General features: G+C 48.4%; 1 protein-coding gene across 1 annotated transcript in view; it reads right to left on the bottom strand.

Annotated features, from left to right (window-relative positions):
- LOC309401629 (uncharacterized protein) overlaps positions 1-18,548 on the bottom strand; it is a gene marked incomplete at its 3' end in the record, with an annotated part of 207,395 nt that overhangs the window by 118,616 nt on the left and 70,231 nt on the right. The gene's annotated exons all lie outside the window — the stretch shown is intronic.

Below are 18,548 nucleotides of genomic sequence, written 5' to 3'. Positions count from 1 at the left end.
TATGGGAAAAAGTTAAAGCCAAACATTATATGAAAATACCAGCCTTTCAACAATGGAAGCACTGATACATCCGATGGTGATAAGCTTGGGAAAAATTGTAACATATAAAGATATTTTAAATGAAAAAGGGGAACTTAAAACTAAACAGGAATTGCCGAATCAGGGGTGGGCTGCTGGGGGTTTGCAGGGGTTCAGAAGAACCTCTAGCTAAGATTCTGTGCAGTTTGGAGAACCCCCAAATCCCACTCCTGGCTGGCCCCACCCTCCCCACCCCTCCCCTCCCAGGAGTCCCCACACGGCCCATTTTGGATGCAGGTAAGTGCAGGGCATGCACGGAGGCTCCGGGAGGGCAAAAAACAGGCCCACCAGAAGTTCAGGAAGGCCGGAAGGGGCCCCAGGGAGGCCGTTTTCATCCTTCTGGATGCTCAGAAAAAGCGCCTGTAGCAGGGGTGAAATCTAGCAGGTTCTGGAGAACCGGTAGTGAGAATTTTGAGTACCATATTTTCAGAGTATAAAACGCACCCTTTCCCCTCAAAAAACAGGGTGAAAATCTGAGTCTTATACACTGAATACAGCATTTTTGGCCTCCTGAAACCCCGCCCCCTTCACCAAAATGGCAGTGCATAGCCTTCAGGAGGCTTCCAGTCCGCTCCTGGGGGCTGCGGAGGGCAGAAATGAGTAAAAAACATGCCAATTTTTGCTTGGTTTTGCCCCCCAGCCACCAGGAACAATATATAAGCCTCCTAAATCTATGTATGCCCTTTTTGTTTGACAAAAACGGGCCCATTTTCGCAAAAAAAACAAAAAAACAAAAAAAAACCAGGCAGTTTTTGGGAGGTCTGCAGTGTGCAAAACCTTTTTTTTAAATTTGCCTCTTCAAAATCTTGGTGCGTCTCATACTCCGAAAAATACGGTAGTTCGATGAACCGGCAAATGCCACCTCTGGCTGTCCCCAAAGTAGGGTGGGAATGGAGATTTTGCAGTATCCTTCCCCTGCCACGCCCACCGAGCAACACCACACCCACCAAGCCAAGCCCACAGAACTGGAAATAATTTTTTTTAATGTCACCACTGCTCTATAGCCCAAAGAGGGCAAACACACCCCTCCCCCCACTGTGGTTCAGGGGACTGACTAGGCCACGCCCACCATGGCTACGCCCAGCTTGCAACCGGGCAGAGAACCCCTTGCTAAACATTTTGAAGCCCCTCCCAATCCGGGTGGACCTGGCACAGTGGACACACTTGCAAATACACTCAAGATGTGTAAAAGATGTAAAGAGATCTGGTTTCTATAAAGAGCCAACAATACTTGATCAGATACTATTAGGTCTGGATGAAAAGTTAATAAAGAAAATATATAGCTATTTATGAAGCCTTAAAATGGAAGATGAACAAGTGAAAGAAACAATGATAACCTGGGCAATTGTTTTGGGGGGTATACTATGGAATTAGAAAAATGGCAAAAACTTTGGGGTAGAAACTCTAAATGGACAATGGCAACTACATACAAGGACAGCCTGTATGAAATGTTCTACAGGTGGCATTTGCCCCTGGCAAGGCTAGCAAAGAAGTTGAAAAACAGGTCCCCCAAATGTTGGAAATGAAACCAGATACAAAGGGTTCATATTACCATATGTGGTGTACCTGCCCTAAGGCAAAAAGGGTTTTGGATGAAAAGACATTCATGGCTAGAGAAAATTGCAAAGCAACATATTAAAGCCAGAAATATTCTTCTTAAGCATTTTGCCAGAAAAATATAATAAAGGGAATATGTATTTGATGATGCATGTTTTGACGGCAACGAGAATTGTGTTTGCCCAACATTGGGTGAAATGAGGCAATTCCTTCAGATGATAATATAATCAGAAAAATATGAGATTGTGCAGAAATAGATAGGTTAACATTAAAGATAAAGGATACAGAATATTTTTTAACGTGGGATTTCTTTTATCAATGGTTAGATAATAAAAGTAGAAAGTAGAAGTTGGAAGAATGTTATTACATACAAGGAAGCAATATTATTATTACTATTATTATGTATATGTAAAATGACCCAGACAATACACTGTTTATTAAATACCTACGTATGTTAAAGAAAAATGTATAAATAAATAAATAAATAAATAATAAATAAATAAACAAACAAATAAATACGCCCACTGTGGGAGCCAAGGACACTTCAGCAGGTGTTTACCAGACTTTCTCACAACAATACCAGGAGACTCCATTGGACAATGTGACCTGGTCCAGTAGGGGGAGGGAGAACCTGAACTTCAACTATGTGACTCTGGGGGGGAATTAGCTAGATCTTGCTTTGCCCTCATCTTTTCCGGTATGATGTACTCAATCAAATTTTGCATTCCGAGATTCGATAGTCTCAACCACGTTTGCTTTGGTTGGGTTCGTCAGTCTGAATGTTGAGTCCTTTTGTTCTGTGTTCCAATCCAGCCCTCACCATGTGACCTGTGAGGAACCCAAGTCAGAGATTCATGGCTGAGTCTCCCTGAGCCAATTCCTTCTCTTAGAGAACCTGGTTTCTCCTCTCAGATATGAGGAGACTTCAAGCACATGAGAAAATCCACCCCCTCCAGTATCAACTGGCCCCATAGCCTAATTCTCTTCCATCCCGGACCCAGGTCCCTTCAGGAGCAGAGACTCCTTGGGGCTTTCCCATCTGTCAATCCTTTGAGGTATATCAGGCTGGGAATCCACCAACACAAGAAATATTAGAACTCAAGTTTCCTGATGTGGATTATAGTAGCAGAGTCTTGAAGGCGTCTCCCCTTCACTCCCTCTGACACCAAAGAGCATCAAGACAGGACGGCCTTGAGGTTCTTTCTCACCCCTTCCTGTTTTCCTGGGATGAATCCACGTTTTCTTAACAGCTGCCACGTATTTTGTGTGACGCCGTCTCTGTGCTCCTCTACAACACTTTCCAGTAGTCAATATGGACTCAGGACAGAGGCCATTTCTGTGGGATTGAAAAATGTTAGCAACCGGTTCTCTGCCCATTACTCAGAGTATGTGGCCATGGTGGGCATGGCCTACCTAGCCTCCTGCATCATGTGCGGGGGATTTTTGCCCTCTCCAGGCTCTGAAGGCTTTCCCTGAGCGTCCAGAAGGGTGAGGCCTGGTTGAATCTCTCCTTGTTCAGTTTCCATCCATTATTCCTTGTCTGACCTTTGGAAAATAGCTTGACCCCATCTCCTCTCTGTGGCAGCCCCTCAAATATTTGAAGACTGCTATCTTGTCTCCCCTGATCCTTCTCTTCACTAGACCAGCCATGCCCAGTTCCTGTAACTGTCCATCGTTATGTTTTAGTCTCCAGTCCCCCAATCATCCTGGTTGCTCTTCTCTGCACTTTTTCTAGAGTCTCAACATCTCTTTTATAGTGTGGTGACCAAAACTGGATGCAGTAAGTGTGGTCTTACTAAGGCTTTACATAGTGGTATTAGTACCTCACTTGATCTTGATTTTATCCCTCTGTTAATGCAACTGAAGATTGCATTGGCTTTTTTGGCTGTTGCTGCACACGGCTGGCTCCTATTTAGCTCCACAAAGACTGCAAGATCCCTCTGACAGTCACTGCTATGAAGCCTGGTTTCACCCACTTTATATGTGTAATTTTGGTTTTTCTTTCCTAAGAGTAGGACTTTACTTTTCTCTACATTGAATTTCATTTTGTTAGTTAGGGCCCAGGGTTCAAGTCTGTTGAGATCCATTTGGATCATGAGCCTGTCTTCTAGGGTGTTGGCTATTCCTGCCAGCTTAGTATCATCTGCAAATTTGGTAACTTGGGCAGTGGATCTGTAGGATTTGAGGCCAGGAGATCCCCCTCCCCCAAACAGAGAGCAGATTTGCCCAATCAGGTGGGCAGCCATGTCCCAGAAAGGCAGATGCCAATTGCGTTGATTGGATTTTGAAGGTAGTTCAACTCTTAGAACAGGTTCCTAACCTTAAAAGAGGTTGGAGAGCAGGAGACACGTTGACCTTGAGAAGTCCAAGAGAAGACCCAGAGAAGATCTGTGAGGCTCTAGGTGGGCGATTGATCTGAGCAGGGGCTGGACTAGATGGCCTCAAAAGACCCTTCCAGTTCTGAGATTTTCCAAATCTAACAATTGGCAAATCTTCTGCTCTGCTTGTTCTCCCTGAGTGCATCCCCTGCCTGGGGACCAACCATGAAATTTTCTTGCCTTCACTACCGGTTCAGAACCCCGAGCGAGCACGCCCACATCCACATGCGCAGAGTGTCTGGGTAGGTGAGCAGAGCCTCTACAGGTTTGCCCGAACTGGGGTGAACCGGCAGAATGCCACCTCTGCTGAGGACCACCTGCAACCGTAACTGGATCCCCAACCTCCACACGCCTCCCCCTCCTCTCCACTTCCCAATCCCAGGCACTGAGAAAGCGAACACATCCAATCAGCAGGAAAGCGAAAGTGAAACGTAACTCGGGCAACTGTGCTGCCTGGAGGTCATGTGATTGTGGATAAAAAGGCCAGGAAAGAAACCAACGCAAAACAGGCCATCTCTCCCCTTGTCTTCCAGTCATTCTACAATCTGGGACCCATCTTTGATTGCCCACCCACCCACCCCGGGCAGTGAGCATCCCCCTTTCTTTCCAAAGAGCCCCCCGCGCATGTAAAGCTCCAAATGCATATTTACTGTCTGTGTAGGCATTAACCCTCTTCACTTTGGCCAACTGGGGGGCCCTTGATATTGACCTCAGCCAGCTGTGCTTGGGGGGAGGGGTCCGGATTCAACTACCTCTCAGGGTGTGACCACTGAATAACTTTAGAAGTTTGTCATCCAATGAAATAGTCTGATATTTAGCCTGTCTGCCACCGGTCATCCAACATGCTCCTTCCACTTCCATGACCTCCTTGACCCCATGTGGGACCTTGACTGTCAGTTCTTGACCCAGAGTCAGCTTCTGGGCTTCTTCCACTAAGAGTGCCATGCCTGCCATGGCCCTCAGACATGCTGGCCAGCCCAAGGCCACGGGGTCAATCTGCTTGCTGAAGTAAGCCACTGGTCTGGGCCAGGAACCTACCATATTTTTCGGACTATAAGATGCACCTTTTTCCCTCAAAAAAGAGGATGCAAATCTGGGTGTGTCTTATACACTAAGTCCAGGATTTCTTGCTTCCCGAAACCCCACCCCCTTCACCAAAATGGCTGTGCATAGACTTTAGGAGGCCTCCTGGGGGCTGGGGAGGGCAAAAATGAGGTCAGAAATGAGCGACAAATGGGCCAGGTGTTTGCTCAATTTTGCTCCCCCCCCAGCCCCCAGGAGCACTCTATAAGGGCAGAGGAGTTTGGGAAATACCTGCAGGATAAAGTCGCTCAAATCCGGAAGGATTGGGTCCCCTTCAGTGGCCCAGTCGAGACGCCAGTGGCGAGTCTTGAGAAACCTTTTTGGGAGGAGTTTGACTTGGTTGTCAGCGAGGATTTGGACAGATTGCGTGGGCGACTACGACCTACCACATGTTTGTTGGACCCGTGTCCCTCCTGGCTTGTACTGGCATCCTGGGAGGTTACACGCGACTGGCTCCTGGACCTAGTGAACGCTTCGTTGGGTGAGGGGTCTCTCCCGGCCGCCTTGAAAGAGGCGGTGGTGAGACCCTTGTTCAAGAAGCCTTCCCTGGACCCTATGGAGCTGGTCAATTATCGTCCTGTCTCCAACCTTCCCTTTTTGGCGAAGGTTGTGGAGAGTGTGGTGGCTTCTCAGTTTCCACGACATGTGGAGGAGAATGATTATCTAGACCCGCGCCAGTCTGGCTTTCGCCCTGGGCACAGCACTGAGACGGACTTGGTCGCGTTGGTAGATGATCTCTGGAGGGCCAGAGATAGGGGCTGTTCCTCTATCCTGGTCCTATTAGACCTCTCGGCGGCTTTTGATACCATCGACCATGGTATCCTGTTGCACCGACTGGAGGGGTTGGGGATCCGGGGCACCGTTTTGCGGTGGTTCGGCTCCTACCTCTCCGGCAGGACGCAACGTGTGTTGGCAGGAGAGCAGAGGTCGACCCTAAGCCCCCTCATCTGTGGGGTGCCACAGGGGTCGGTCCTCTCGCCACTCCTGTTCAACACATACATGAAGCCGCTGGGTGAGATCATCCGTGGTTTTGGGGTGGGATACCACCTGTACGCTGATGATACTCAGCTGTACATTTCCACCCCGAACCACCCCAACGAGGCCGTCGAAGTGATGTCCCGGTGTGTGGAAGCCGTACGGGTCTGGATGGATGACAACCGACTCAGGCTCAACCCTTCCAAGACGGAGTGGCTGTGGGTTCCGGCTCCCCGGTTCAACCAGATAATTCCATCTCTGGCCATTGGGGGCATTCAACTCGCCCCCGTGGAGCGGGCGCGCAATTTGGGCGTCCTCCTGGATGCCAAGCTGTCCATGGATGAACATGTGACAGCCGTGGCCAGGGGGGCGTTCCATCAGGTTCGCCTGGTGCGCCAATTGCGCCCCCTATTGGACCGGGACGCTCTACGCACAGTCACCCATGCACTGGTGACGTCTCGCCTGGACTACTGTAACGCTCTCTACATGGGGCTTCCCTTGAAATGCACTCGGAGACTACAGTTGGTCCAGAATGCGGCCGCGCGGGTGATTATGGGGAGCACCAGGTACTCCCATGTGACACCACACCTGCGCGAGCTGCACTGGCTTCCTGTGGTGTATCGAGTGCGTTTCAAGGTTTTGATTACGATCTTTAAAGCGCTCCATGGCTCAGGACCTAGTTACCTGCGGGACCGTATTCTGCCCCATACATCCCTACGACCTATTCGCTCGCACAGAGAGGGACTTCTCCAGGTGCCGTCCACTAGACAATGCCATGGGGCGGCGCCTAGGAGCAGAGCCTTCTCTGTGGCGGGCCCAGCCCTGTGGAATGACCTCCCCCCGGATATTAGGACCACTACAGACCTCCGCTCCTTCCGTGTTAAGCTCAAGACCCACCTTTTTCAAATATCTGGCCTGGCCCAACCATAACTTCGTTACGCTCCTGAGGGGTTTTTAATTCAGCAATTTTATTTAGGGGATTTTAAACTGTGTTTTAACTGTGTTTTTAGCTGTGTTTATTGTCTTTCACTTGCAGGTCTACTCTCCTCCATGCACAAATGTAATTGTCCTTGTTTTTTCGTATGTATGTGTGTCCTATGTGTATTTTATCCTTGTGATTGTACGCCGCCCCGAGTCCTTCGGGAGAGGGTTGCGGCTAATCAAATAAAATTTGATTTGATTTGATATAAGCCTCCTAAAGGCTATTCATGCCCTTTTTTGGGGGGAAAACGGGCCATTTTCAGGAGTTCTACAGAGTGCAAAACCTTTTTTTAAAATTTGCCTCTTCAAAATCTTTGTGCGTCTTAAACTCCAAAAAATATGGTAATTTTTGAGTTAGGACCCCAGCAGCAATGCCTTTTCTCTCATGGGCAAATAATGTGAAGGGCTTGGATGAGTTTGGCAGTCCCAGGGCAGGAGATCTTGTGAGCTCCCGCTTAATGTCATGAAAAGCATTCCGGCACTCCCGTGTCCATTCAAATACCTCCCGGTCATTTCTCCTCGATTTTGCCACATAAAAAGGTTTGGCCATGAGGCCAAAATTGGGGGTTCAAAAGCCAGCCATCCCCGGAAATCCTCCCAACTGCCATCTGTTTTCAGGTAGTTTCATCCTACAGATTGCTTCCCTTCTGGGGGCCAATAAAGTCTGTTGCCCTTGTGAAACACCATAACCCAGAAATTTCACCTCTGCGCCTTTTCAGCCCCCACACCGCAGCCACAGGTCCCCAGCCAATTTAACAAGGCCACAGTCCCCTGCAGACATTGTCCCCTGATGCTTGGGGCAGCAAATCCCACATGTATTGAAACAGGGAATATTCTCTCACCCACTCAAGCTTATATAAATGAGCTGCCAAACACCTTCCAAAAATGGTTGGGCTGCTTTTGAATCCCTGAGGCCGTCGGGTCCTGGGTATGCTGGGAGGTGACCCCCGTCTCAGTGTCCCTCCATTGAAAAGCGAAAGTGGCCTGTGACTCCTCAGCCAGAGGGATGCCAAAGAAAGCCTCCTTCAAGTCAAGTACGGTGAACTAAGCATCCGGTGGGTTGATTTGGCCCAACGATGTGTAAGGATTAGGGAGGGCGGCATGCAAGGTGGTGGTTTTGTTATTCACCCAACGGAGACCTCAAGAAGCCATCTGCCCTCTTGACCGGTAGGACAGGAGTCTCCCAAGGTGAGGAAATGGGTCTAATCAACCCCCACTGAAGGAACGTCTTCACCACCGGCTCTGGTCCTCATCTTGCCTCTCTCCGTATGTCATATTGTCCAAGGTTTGCAATTGGGCTTCCTGGTTTTAAAGGGATTGACACTGGTTGTACGAACACTGCCTTTCCTGGTCCCCCGTCTGCCCAGACCCAGGGTTTCCCAGCCTGCCTGACTTCTATGGGCACCTGGTCTATTTTGACAACTGACAAAGCCACCAGCCTCCATGAGGTTTCATTCTGATTTCCCCATCCTTGAAGGTCACGGTCGCCTGGAGTTTAGTTAACAAGTTCCACCCCAGTAAGGCAACGGGACAATCTTCCACACAGAGAAACTCTCTCTGTCTCTCTCTCTCTCTCTCTGTCTCTCTGTCTCTGTCTCTGTCTCTGTCTCTCTCTCTCTCTCTCTCTCTCTCTCTCTCTCTCTCTCTCTCTCTCTCTCTCTCTCTCTCTCTCTCTGTGTGTGTGTGTGTGTGTGTAATGTCTTACTGACTTTACCTTCCAGAGGCTGAAGAAAAGCAGCTGTCAACATTCCAAATATCATGCAGAATTAAATCAGAGTCCAAGGCAGAGCTATCCTTCAAGTTCCAATTTAATAAGACAGGCAAGTTGGCACAAACTGTGGAATCCCAAATCTAAAAGCTTCCTGGGATTCAACCCACTTGAAAGTTCATGATCTTATATCCCCACACCCATAAATCCATCACATGGCCCAATCTTCCTCAACCACGCTAGCATCTCCACCCAGCTGGTTCCAGTCAGGTGCAGAGGTGTGGAGACAAAAGATGACCTTGAGCTTCTAGAAAAGAATGACAACACATTCCACAATTCTACTCCTTTCTATTCCCCCCTCCCAACTACTACACTAATGAAACAGCATAGTGAAATAATAGAGAGTGTGGCAGGCCTAAAAGATCCTAAGAAGGAATATAACTGCAGGCCTGACAGCAGCTGCCACTATGACCCCTGATGCTCCCATGACTATGAGGTTGACAGCACTTGGCTTTGTTAACATTTTATTTACAACAGATCTACTTGAACTGGTATCAAGCAACACGTCCAACAAGGGATCGGGAGTTGGGAAAGTGACTCTTATTCTTCCAATGGCCTTCCTCTCCACAATGAAAGCATTGGTTAGACTCTGCGTGGGGTGGGGGGCGCCCTTGGCCTTGTGCCCTTCCTCTGACCAGGCCTGGCATCCTAACTACCGATCCCCACAAACTACCTCCTCGTACAATTCTTCCGGCAGTTGTTCCCCTGGCCTCCCCCTCTTCCTGCCTAAGAGCCTGGGTGAGAAAAAAACGTGTTTCTTCTTGGCCTTTGAAGTTCCTTCTTCTCTGAGGTTTTGAGCCCGATTAGTATACACTTTGTATGCTAACTCCACAAGTTCAGAGATTGCCTTTCCTGGGGGGCCCCTCTGTCTTCTGTCATTTGGCCCTAATGTTTTTTTTAATTTTATTTTTTTCTGTTTTAATATATATATATATTTTATTAAAGAGTTTTAATAGATTTTACAAATATTTCCCCTTCCCCTCCCCTCCCCCCACAACCCTCCTCCCTCCCCACAACCTCCCAGAGCAAAATACATGGTATAAACATTTAACAATCATACGCTAACATAAACAAACTAACTTTAACATCTTGCCTCCTCTTGTGCTTTAACTCCCCTTTTATTAAGCTAACTTTGGATAGATTATAACATTCCTTCTTCACTCATAAGCTAATTGAAATTTCTTAGTCCGACATTTGTTTTGAATATAGTCAATCCATCTTCTTCATTCCAACTTGTATTTCTCATCTGAATGGTCCTTCAGATATTCTGAGATTTCGGCCATCTCTGCTAAGTTTACTACTTTTAATGTCCATTCTTGAATAGTAGGCAATTCTTCCTTCTTCCAGTACTGCGCCACCAGCAATCTTGCTGCCGTTGTTAAATTCAGAATCAAGTTAGTCTCTATAACTGCACAGTCTGTAATTATACCGAACAAAAACAACTTTGTTGTCTGCAGACTGACCAATGAAGACCATATTGATCATTCTCTGATTTTCCTCAGCCTCGGGATCCATGGGCCCAGGCCCCTGACAGAAGACGAAGGGCGAGCAGGTGCCATGCTTACCTTTGGTGAGCTGAGCAGAGTGGGTAAGGCACAGAGGTGACTGGCAAGGGGAGGCAATTAGCTGGGCCGCATGGCAAAGGGAACATATGTAGGGCGGGTGTGTGTGTGTGTGTGAGTGGTGAGCAGGCAAGAAGGTGAGCAGCCAGTAGGCAGGTGGGCGAGCAGCGAGCGTGCAAGCAGTCTAGTGGCAAGCAAGTGGGGCAAGCGGGTGGGTGAGGCGAGGGGGCGGGTGGGGGCAGGGCCAGCCAGATGTATTATTTACTGGTTTGGCAAACCAGTTAAAATTTCCAGTACCGGTTCACCCGAACTAGTCCTAACTGGTTGAATATCAACTCTGGCTCAGGGAGACTCGGCCACGAATCTGACTTTGGTTCTTCAGAGGTCACATGGTGAGGACCAATGGTGGGCTGCAAATTTTTAACAACTGGTTCTCTGGCTGGGTAGCCGTGGCTGGTTGGTCATGTGACTGGGTGGTTGATATCACTCCTCACACCCAGCTCCGGCTCCCAGCCACTCACCTCAAAGGAACGAGTAGGAGTCAGCCGGTTGGGCTTAATCTTTTCATTAGCTGGCCACGCCCACCCATTTTTCAGCCTGTTTCTTAGCCATTTTCAGGCCTTTTGGGGGGCTGTTTTGAGGCCATTTTGGGGGCTCTTTCAGACCGTTTCTTTTGCACCCAGAAAGCCAAAAATGACCCAAAAAAGAGGTGGGGATGGAGTCAACCGGTGGTCCAATTTGCTGGTTTTCTGAATCATGCAGAATGTGAACAAGGGATTAGAATAGAATAAAATATTTATTTCTAAGCCGCACCCTCTCCCGAAGGATTCGGGCGAACCCATCCAAACCTGCAGCAGCACACCTGTGGTGAGGGCTGGATTGGAACAGAAAACAGAAGGGCTCAATGTTCCAACTGATGAACCCATCCAAAGCCAACACGGTCGACACAATCCAATTTCAGAATTCAAAAGTCCGTCGTATCGGCAAAGAGGAGGACAAAACCAGATCTAGCTATTTCCCTCCCCCCCACCCAGAGTCACATAGCTAAAGTTCAGGTTCTCCCTCCCCCTATTGGACCAGGTCAATTGTCCAATGGAATCTCCTGGTATTGTTGTGAGAAACTCTTGGTAAACACCTGATGAAGTGTCCTTGGTTCCCACAGCTGGCATCTTGGTGTCTGAAACCTCAGTTCTATCTCCCACTTCCCTCCCCCCATAATTCATTTGAAGCAGAAAAGCCATAATAGCTGTGAGAGCAAAATCGCCTTTTGAAGCCTGAGAGTGGTCTTTGGCAGAGCTGCCACCTCGGGAGCAGAGGCTCAATTAGGGAGACTTCCTGGTCTCTGATGGAAAGGGAAACAATCAGAAGTTGTGTTTTTAGTTCATCATGTCTTCCGTGTAAAAAGGAGCATGGCTGTTCGTTTCCACCAGATCATCAATCATAATCATCAGTTCAGCCACCTGAGCCTCTCGTTCTTCCCCTTCGGCCTTGTTGTTGAAAGCCAATATCCGGTTCCCATATTCAGCAATGTATTTCTTCAGGTCTTCACCATGGGCAGATATAAGTTGTTCTAGGGATTGACCTTTCAGCCAATCTTTGTAGGTGAACAAAAGGATTGTGTATTTCTTGGCTTTAGAGCCAAAAACCTCTCTGATCTGCTGACTGACATTCTTGTCCTCCTGGGAGGAAAAAAAAAGACGTATCACGCGTAGAATGACGTGGGGACCCGGGGAGCAACACTTCACACATTTGCTCACTTCTGCAGCAATGTCCTTCCGTGGGCGTCTGGTATGGAAAAAGCCAGGTGTATCAACAACCACAACCTTCCTGCCATTCAGCAGTGCTTCCTCCTTTTGGCTTACTTTTGTTGCTGACCAAAATGGCATACTAAGCTTAAAGACTTTGCTCCCCAGAATTGTGTTTCCCGTCGCACTTATCCCATTACCGCTTTTGCCCACCAGGACGATCCTCCGTTCAGGCCCTGCAACCCAAAGGGCAGAGGAGAGAAGAAGGAGACATGGTCAGCCACATAAAGCCATCCTAGCCTTTCCCTCCACCCAGGACAGTAACTTCCACCCCACCAAACCCCCAGGGGCCAAAACTTTACCTCGGATGCGTATAGACTTTTCCAAACCAGTCGCACAGGACAAATCCTGGGATTTCTGCATGAAAAGAGAAAGAGAATCAGCCAAAGGAGAGGCTGCCTTGCAGGGAGGTTGCCAAAAACTCCCTTTCCCCAGAAGATACAGGGAGGTATTTGGAGGGAGGGATAAGAAAAGGGCTGCCACCCCCTCCTCACTGCCCTCAAGGCTGACCCATCTGATCCTTCCCCGGGGGCCACCCCCCTTTTTATGCAGCCCTTCAATTCTTGGGGTCCTGCACTTTGGGAGTATCAGGAACGGTGGGGGAGTTGATGTCCAAAGTTGCTGGCAGCTCCCCACAGGCAACTCCATGCTCAAAGGGCCCCTTTTGTCTGCCTCTTTAGCTGCTCCTAGTACAGCTCCAGATTGTCTTCCTCTAGGTACCCCGCTTTCCCCCCTTCTCCGACCACCCTCTCCTTGGCCTCCCAAAAAGTCCTCCAAGGTGGTCTACTCTGAATTGAATCCGTTATGGGGGGTGGGAGGCTCCTTTGGGGGGCTCTTTCTTGCATCCCCCTTCTACCCTGGGCAAGCAGCCTCTGCTGAGGATGCTGATTTGCCCTCCCACACCTCCACCCAATTCTGCCCCTTGGGAACCTCCCCACCCCATTGCTCTCCTCCCTGGGTGAAGAGTGGGGGACTTTGGGGATCTTCTCATCCATCCCACTTGCTCAAGCACAAGACCCTTTATCATTTCACACGATTGGCTGTCCAATCTTTCCTTAAAAATCTCCAGAGATGGAGACCCCACAACTGGTTTCAGGCTATTCTACTCTCTCCTCCTCCTCCCCCAACCTCAAGTTACCTCAGCAGGCCTCCCCAGAGGACATATGCAAGTGATCGCCTCACTCCATTGACCGAGCCCTCCTGGAGTCACAGCTGCACATCGGAATTGGTACTGAAGATTTGGGTGGACATCTTCCAGGGTGAATTGATCATGAGGGCCTTTTGCCTAGAGACTTTTCCAATTATCTTCTGTAATCCGATACTCCACCTGGTAACTGGAGACTGAAGGGTTCCCAATGGTTACTGGATCAATACTGATCTGGAAACTATTTGGGTGCACTTGCTTAAGCTTAGGAGGTGGAGGTCTTCTACGAGCAGCTTCCAGCTCCTGTCGTTCCTTGAGGGCCTCCATGGTCATATTTAAACTTTTGTTCTCCACCATCTCTAATGAGTCAAAGAAATCCTTCATGCTCTCAGTGCTCATTTTCCAGAACATTTCAGCAGCAGCATTACGGATTCCTCCGTATTTTTCATGAACAAAGAGGGCTGAATGGTTGAATCTGAAGTGCTGAGGGATACCCAACTCATCCTGAGCACACGGCAGGTCAGCCTCCTTGAGGGCCTTCAGGACAGGTGGGGTCCTCCCATCCGAAAAGGTGATCAGGAGTTGCACATTATCTTTCATGTTTTTATCCAACATGGAGAGCATGGAATCAAAGACGCATTTCTGGGCATGAGGTAAATGGGAAAGGAAGGCCTGGGCCACGAAGCAGATGGCATCCACCTGGCCAATGCCCCCTGGGGTGGAGAAAAACTCCAGGAGTTTCTCCTCAACCAGGTTATCTTGCTCTGTGTCTCTTGAGCCTCCAAATACTGGAGTGTCGATTATTGTGAGAGAATAGGGAATTCGGAAGCCCTTCCGATGGTTCACTACATAGGCTGTGACTTCAGATGTCCTGCTTCCACTTTCGCTTCTCTGAGTGGTTTCATGAATGAGTTTGAATCTGAAATTATCTTCCCACTGGACACCCAGAATATAATTGATCATCCCATTGATCAGAGTGGTTTTCCCACACCCTGTTGCTCCCATCATCAGGATCACTTTGTTGGGCACTTCTAGGTTCTCCTTTCCAAGCTGGTACAAGAGAGAGGAGGTGGAGGCATCTGGGGGGACTTTCTCCAGAGGAAGGGCAAAGACTAAGGGCTGTCTTTCCTCCACCAGGGAGCTTTTCTGAAGGAACTGGTGAGTTATGTTGTCTGCATCTTCTTCCTCCAGTGATGTGGAGACCTCCACCTCCTCGCTGGGGACACCCAGAGCTCCATTATCACACACAGCCGACACCCGTATTCTATACACCATCTGGGGCTTCAGACCTTTGATGGAATAAAATTCTGTTTTTATCCCAGTCCATTTTTCAGTCCACTGGTCCTTCCCAGCTCCAGCCATCACCGTTTTGTACTCCACCTTGTATTCCTCAACCATAATTCCTGAGGCAACGATGCTGGGACTCATCCAGGCCATGGAGATGACAGAAGATGCCACAGTGACCATTCTTAATCTCTCAGGAGGACTCGAGGGAAGGGTCTTTATGGATGGGCTCAGGTCACTCCATGTACCATTGCCTGACTTGCAACAAGTAGAATACCGCAATAGGTACTCTGTGTTTGGAGACAGATCTTTCAGCAGGAACATCTCCCTGGCATCCTTTGTCTTCACAGTCTTCCAGTTTTCTTCCCCTGTGATCTTGTACCATATCAGATAGTGGGAGATTGTAGCCTTTCCATATTCGGCTGGCTGAAAGTTCATCTTAATGCTGTCGTGTCTGAGTTCACTGATCAGGAAAGGGAGAGATTTTGAAGGTAACTCAAAGTTCTTGCTGAGCAGATCTCCATCTTTATAAAAGTATATTGAGGCTCCTGGGGTTTCCACATCTGGGAGTGAGGCCACAACAAAGCGGACATACGTCTTGGATTTGTTGAGTCCGAAAAAGTTTTTGATGGATTTGGCAACTTGGCGAGCATTGCGGGTCCTCTCCTTGTCCTCAAACCAGGCCAGGCCTTTCTTGACCTTGGGAGTGGACTTTGTGGACTTAGTCAATTCTTGTGAGAATTGCTCCTGAAGCCATTCCTGTAAACTCAAGAGAAATGGCTCCTCTTCATGTAAAGAGGTGAATATAAAGGAAACCACATATACATTCTGGGGGTCCAGAACTATTTCTTCCAGCTTGTTCTGAGATGAGATCACTTCTATATTATTTAAAATAGTCAGATATGATTTGACAAAGTTCATTTCTCTTTTCTTGGTGTCCAGAAATTCACGGAGTCTTTGGCTGTTGAAGGGTGACTGCTTGACAGACATCAACAAATTCACCAGGATCCTTTCCTCCTGCCCTCCTCCCCGGATGGAAGGCAACATTCTGGCCAGCTGTTTCTGGAAAATCTGCCTGTGTTGCTTTAACAGATCCTTGAACTGCTGAATCTTCGTCTTGATCTCAGGGAAGGTCTCAGCAATGGGATTCTTGGCTAAATCATTGCTTTGCATCTGGATTTCATTGAATTCTTCCAAGATCTTTTCAGTATCAAAGATCGATCCTAGGCTGATCTCACGGACCATCTTGGCTGCTCTAAGGTCCAGCTTGCTCAGTGGGTAGAGCCAGACCTGCACAGGAACAGCCTTCTCTCCATCTTTCCCTAACATTTTTGGTAGAGTCTCATAAACTTTCATGGCATCTTGGAAGGTCACTGGATTTTTGTCCAAAGAAAAGTCTCCGTGGAACTTGCAATTGAACTTCAGAGCATTCTCTTTCTCCTCCTCACTTAGATCCATATCTGCTTGTCCTGTGGTTGATATTTCCTTCTTGATTGTATCCTGGAGACTTCCTTGAATATTTTTCACCGACTCCGTTGAAGAAACTTCTCGGTCAAAGACGAAGAAAGCCTGGGCTCCATAGAGGATGGCGGTGACCACATGAGTGGCTGTGCCCTGCTCAAAGACGTCTGGATAAGAGACATTCTGAATTCCCAGGTGGCTCATTGTCAGCTGTTCATACTTGGTGGTGGTTTTGTACTGGACGGTGACTCTGGCCTGTTGCTTGGACTTCTTGGTGTCATGGAGATATTTGGCCGACCCTCCCACTTCAACCAGCCCTCCCAGGAAACTGGCCTTGAGGGATCCTGAGATGTCCAGGGCAGAGGCTTTGTCATCAATGCTGTCAGATGCAATGATTTCTGATTCTGTCTTGGGCTGAGGCTTGATGGTCAGGTCCTTCTGAAGAGAGTTGTAATCCCAAAGGGTGACCCCTGCACAGAGTACAAGAAAATAGGAAGATGAATTGAAACCAGACCTTGAAAATACCAGTTATTGGATAGAGAAGCTCCCGAGAGGTGGGACAATAGAGACATCTTCCCCCTGGAGGGTCCCCCATTTATGTCCAATCATCATCAGGGAAACATGACAAAATTTGAAAGGGTTTTGACTGAGTAGAGAGGAATGGAAATTTCTTTGCATCTATTGATTTCAAGAAAGATCTGCAACTCCCTGGAGGACCCACCATATTTACATGAAGGGTTCAGAGTCACCTGCTCCACAACTTCAGAAGTCTATCCCTGAATTCACCATTCTACGGGGGACCCTAAACTTCTTTTATTAGCTGTTTTCCAAACCATTTCAGTGCTTCAGGGGAGGAAAACTGTTGCATGTTTGATAATCAGTGCCAGGCCTGCTGCATCCTTGGTGAAGGGTTGGATATGCATTCCCACCTAGAAGGTCCTACTTAGCTAGCTGCTACTAGCAGGTTGCGTACCCAGGAGCTGAACTCTGTCCTTGGGTTTAGCTTGTGCATTGATGGCAGTGCCTGTCTCCCTCCCTCCAGAGACCCATCAGCCTCTCCTCCAGCTCCTACCTGGGATGAGCGCATCCTTGCGGCAGTCGTACAAGGTCCCCAGCTGGAAGGGGCGTCCCAGGGCTGCTATCTCTTTGGTGTCCTCTTCCAGGGCCATGCTCATCTCAAGTGATTGCCGATGCTTCTGCTGCCCTACAAGAGAGGAGAAACATCTGGAGGAGGCAAAAACTGACAGTTGACTCTGTGAGGGGATGCAGGATGTGGGCACAAGCCACATTCCCCCCAATGACGGTGGTCCACATTCTGGGTTGTCTGAGAAAGGAAAACTCCCCAGAGACCCTTGGGGTAGGAGCAGCAGTCCCAGCGCACAGCTGGTGGCAATGCAGAAATCTCAGAGGGCCAAAATCAGAGACTCCTCAGGCAAAGATTATTTTAATTACATATTTTTAATAGTATCCTTGTGAACGTTGGGCTCTATCTAACAAAATGAAATTCAATGGTGAAAAAGAGAAGGTTCTACATTTAGGCAAGAAAAACGAAATGCACAGGTACAGTATAGATGATACCTTGCTCAGTAGTAGTAACTGTGAAAGGGATCTTGGAGTCCTAGTGGACAGCCATTTAAATAGGAGCCAGCCGTGTGCAGCAGCTGCCAAAAAAGCCAACACAGTTCTAGGCTGCATCAATAGAGGGATAGAATCAAGATCACGTGAAGTGTTAATACCACTTTATAATGCTTTGATAAGGCCACACTTGGAATACTGCATTCAGTTCTGGTCGCCACGATGTAAAAAAGATGTGGAGACTCTGGAAAGAGTGCAGAGAAGAGCAACAAAGATGATGAGGGGACTGGAGGCTAAAACATATGAAGAACGGTTGCAGCATGGCTGCATGGCTACTTTAATGAAAAGAAGGACTAGGGGAGACATGACAGTAGTGTTCCAATATCTTAAGAGATTAACAAAGTTGGAAGGGACCTTATAGGTCATCTAGTCCAACCCCCCGCTCAAGCAGGAGACCCTACACCAGTGATGGCTAACCTTTTTTGGATCGTGTGCCAATAGGAAGGGGAGCACATGGGGCTCATGCTGTGTGTGTGAATCCCCCCTGCGCATGCGCACACAACCCTCCTGCTTTTGGCACACTTTTTTCGCCCTCCCCAGGCTCCAGAGGCTTTATAGGAGCCTGGGGAGGGTGAAAACAGCCTCCTCCCTGAAGCCTCCGGAGGGCGAAAAATGGCCTCAAAAGAAGGCCAAAGTCAGCTGGCCAGCACACGTATGTGCCCTGGAGCTGACAGGGCAACACCTCGCGTGCCCTAACGAATGGCTCCATGTATCCCATTGGTTCACCATCACGGCCCTCCACCATTTCTAACAAGTGGCAGTCCAATGTCTTCTTGAAAGCTTTCAGGGGATGAAGCTCCCACAACTTCCAAATGCAACTTCTGTTCCATGGGTTGA

Source organism: Natrix helvetica, assembly GCF_964273705.1.
Source record: "Natrix helvetica genome assembly, chromosome: Z".
Classification (NCBI taxonomy): Eukaryota; Metazoa; Chordata; class Lepidosauria; order Squamata; family Natricidae; genus Natrix; species Natrix helvetica.
This window is presented reverse-complemented; position numbering and strand designations above follow the sequence as displayed.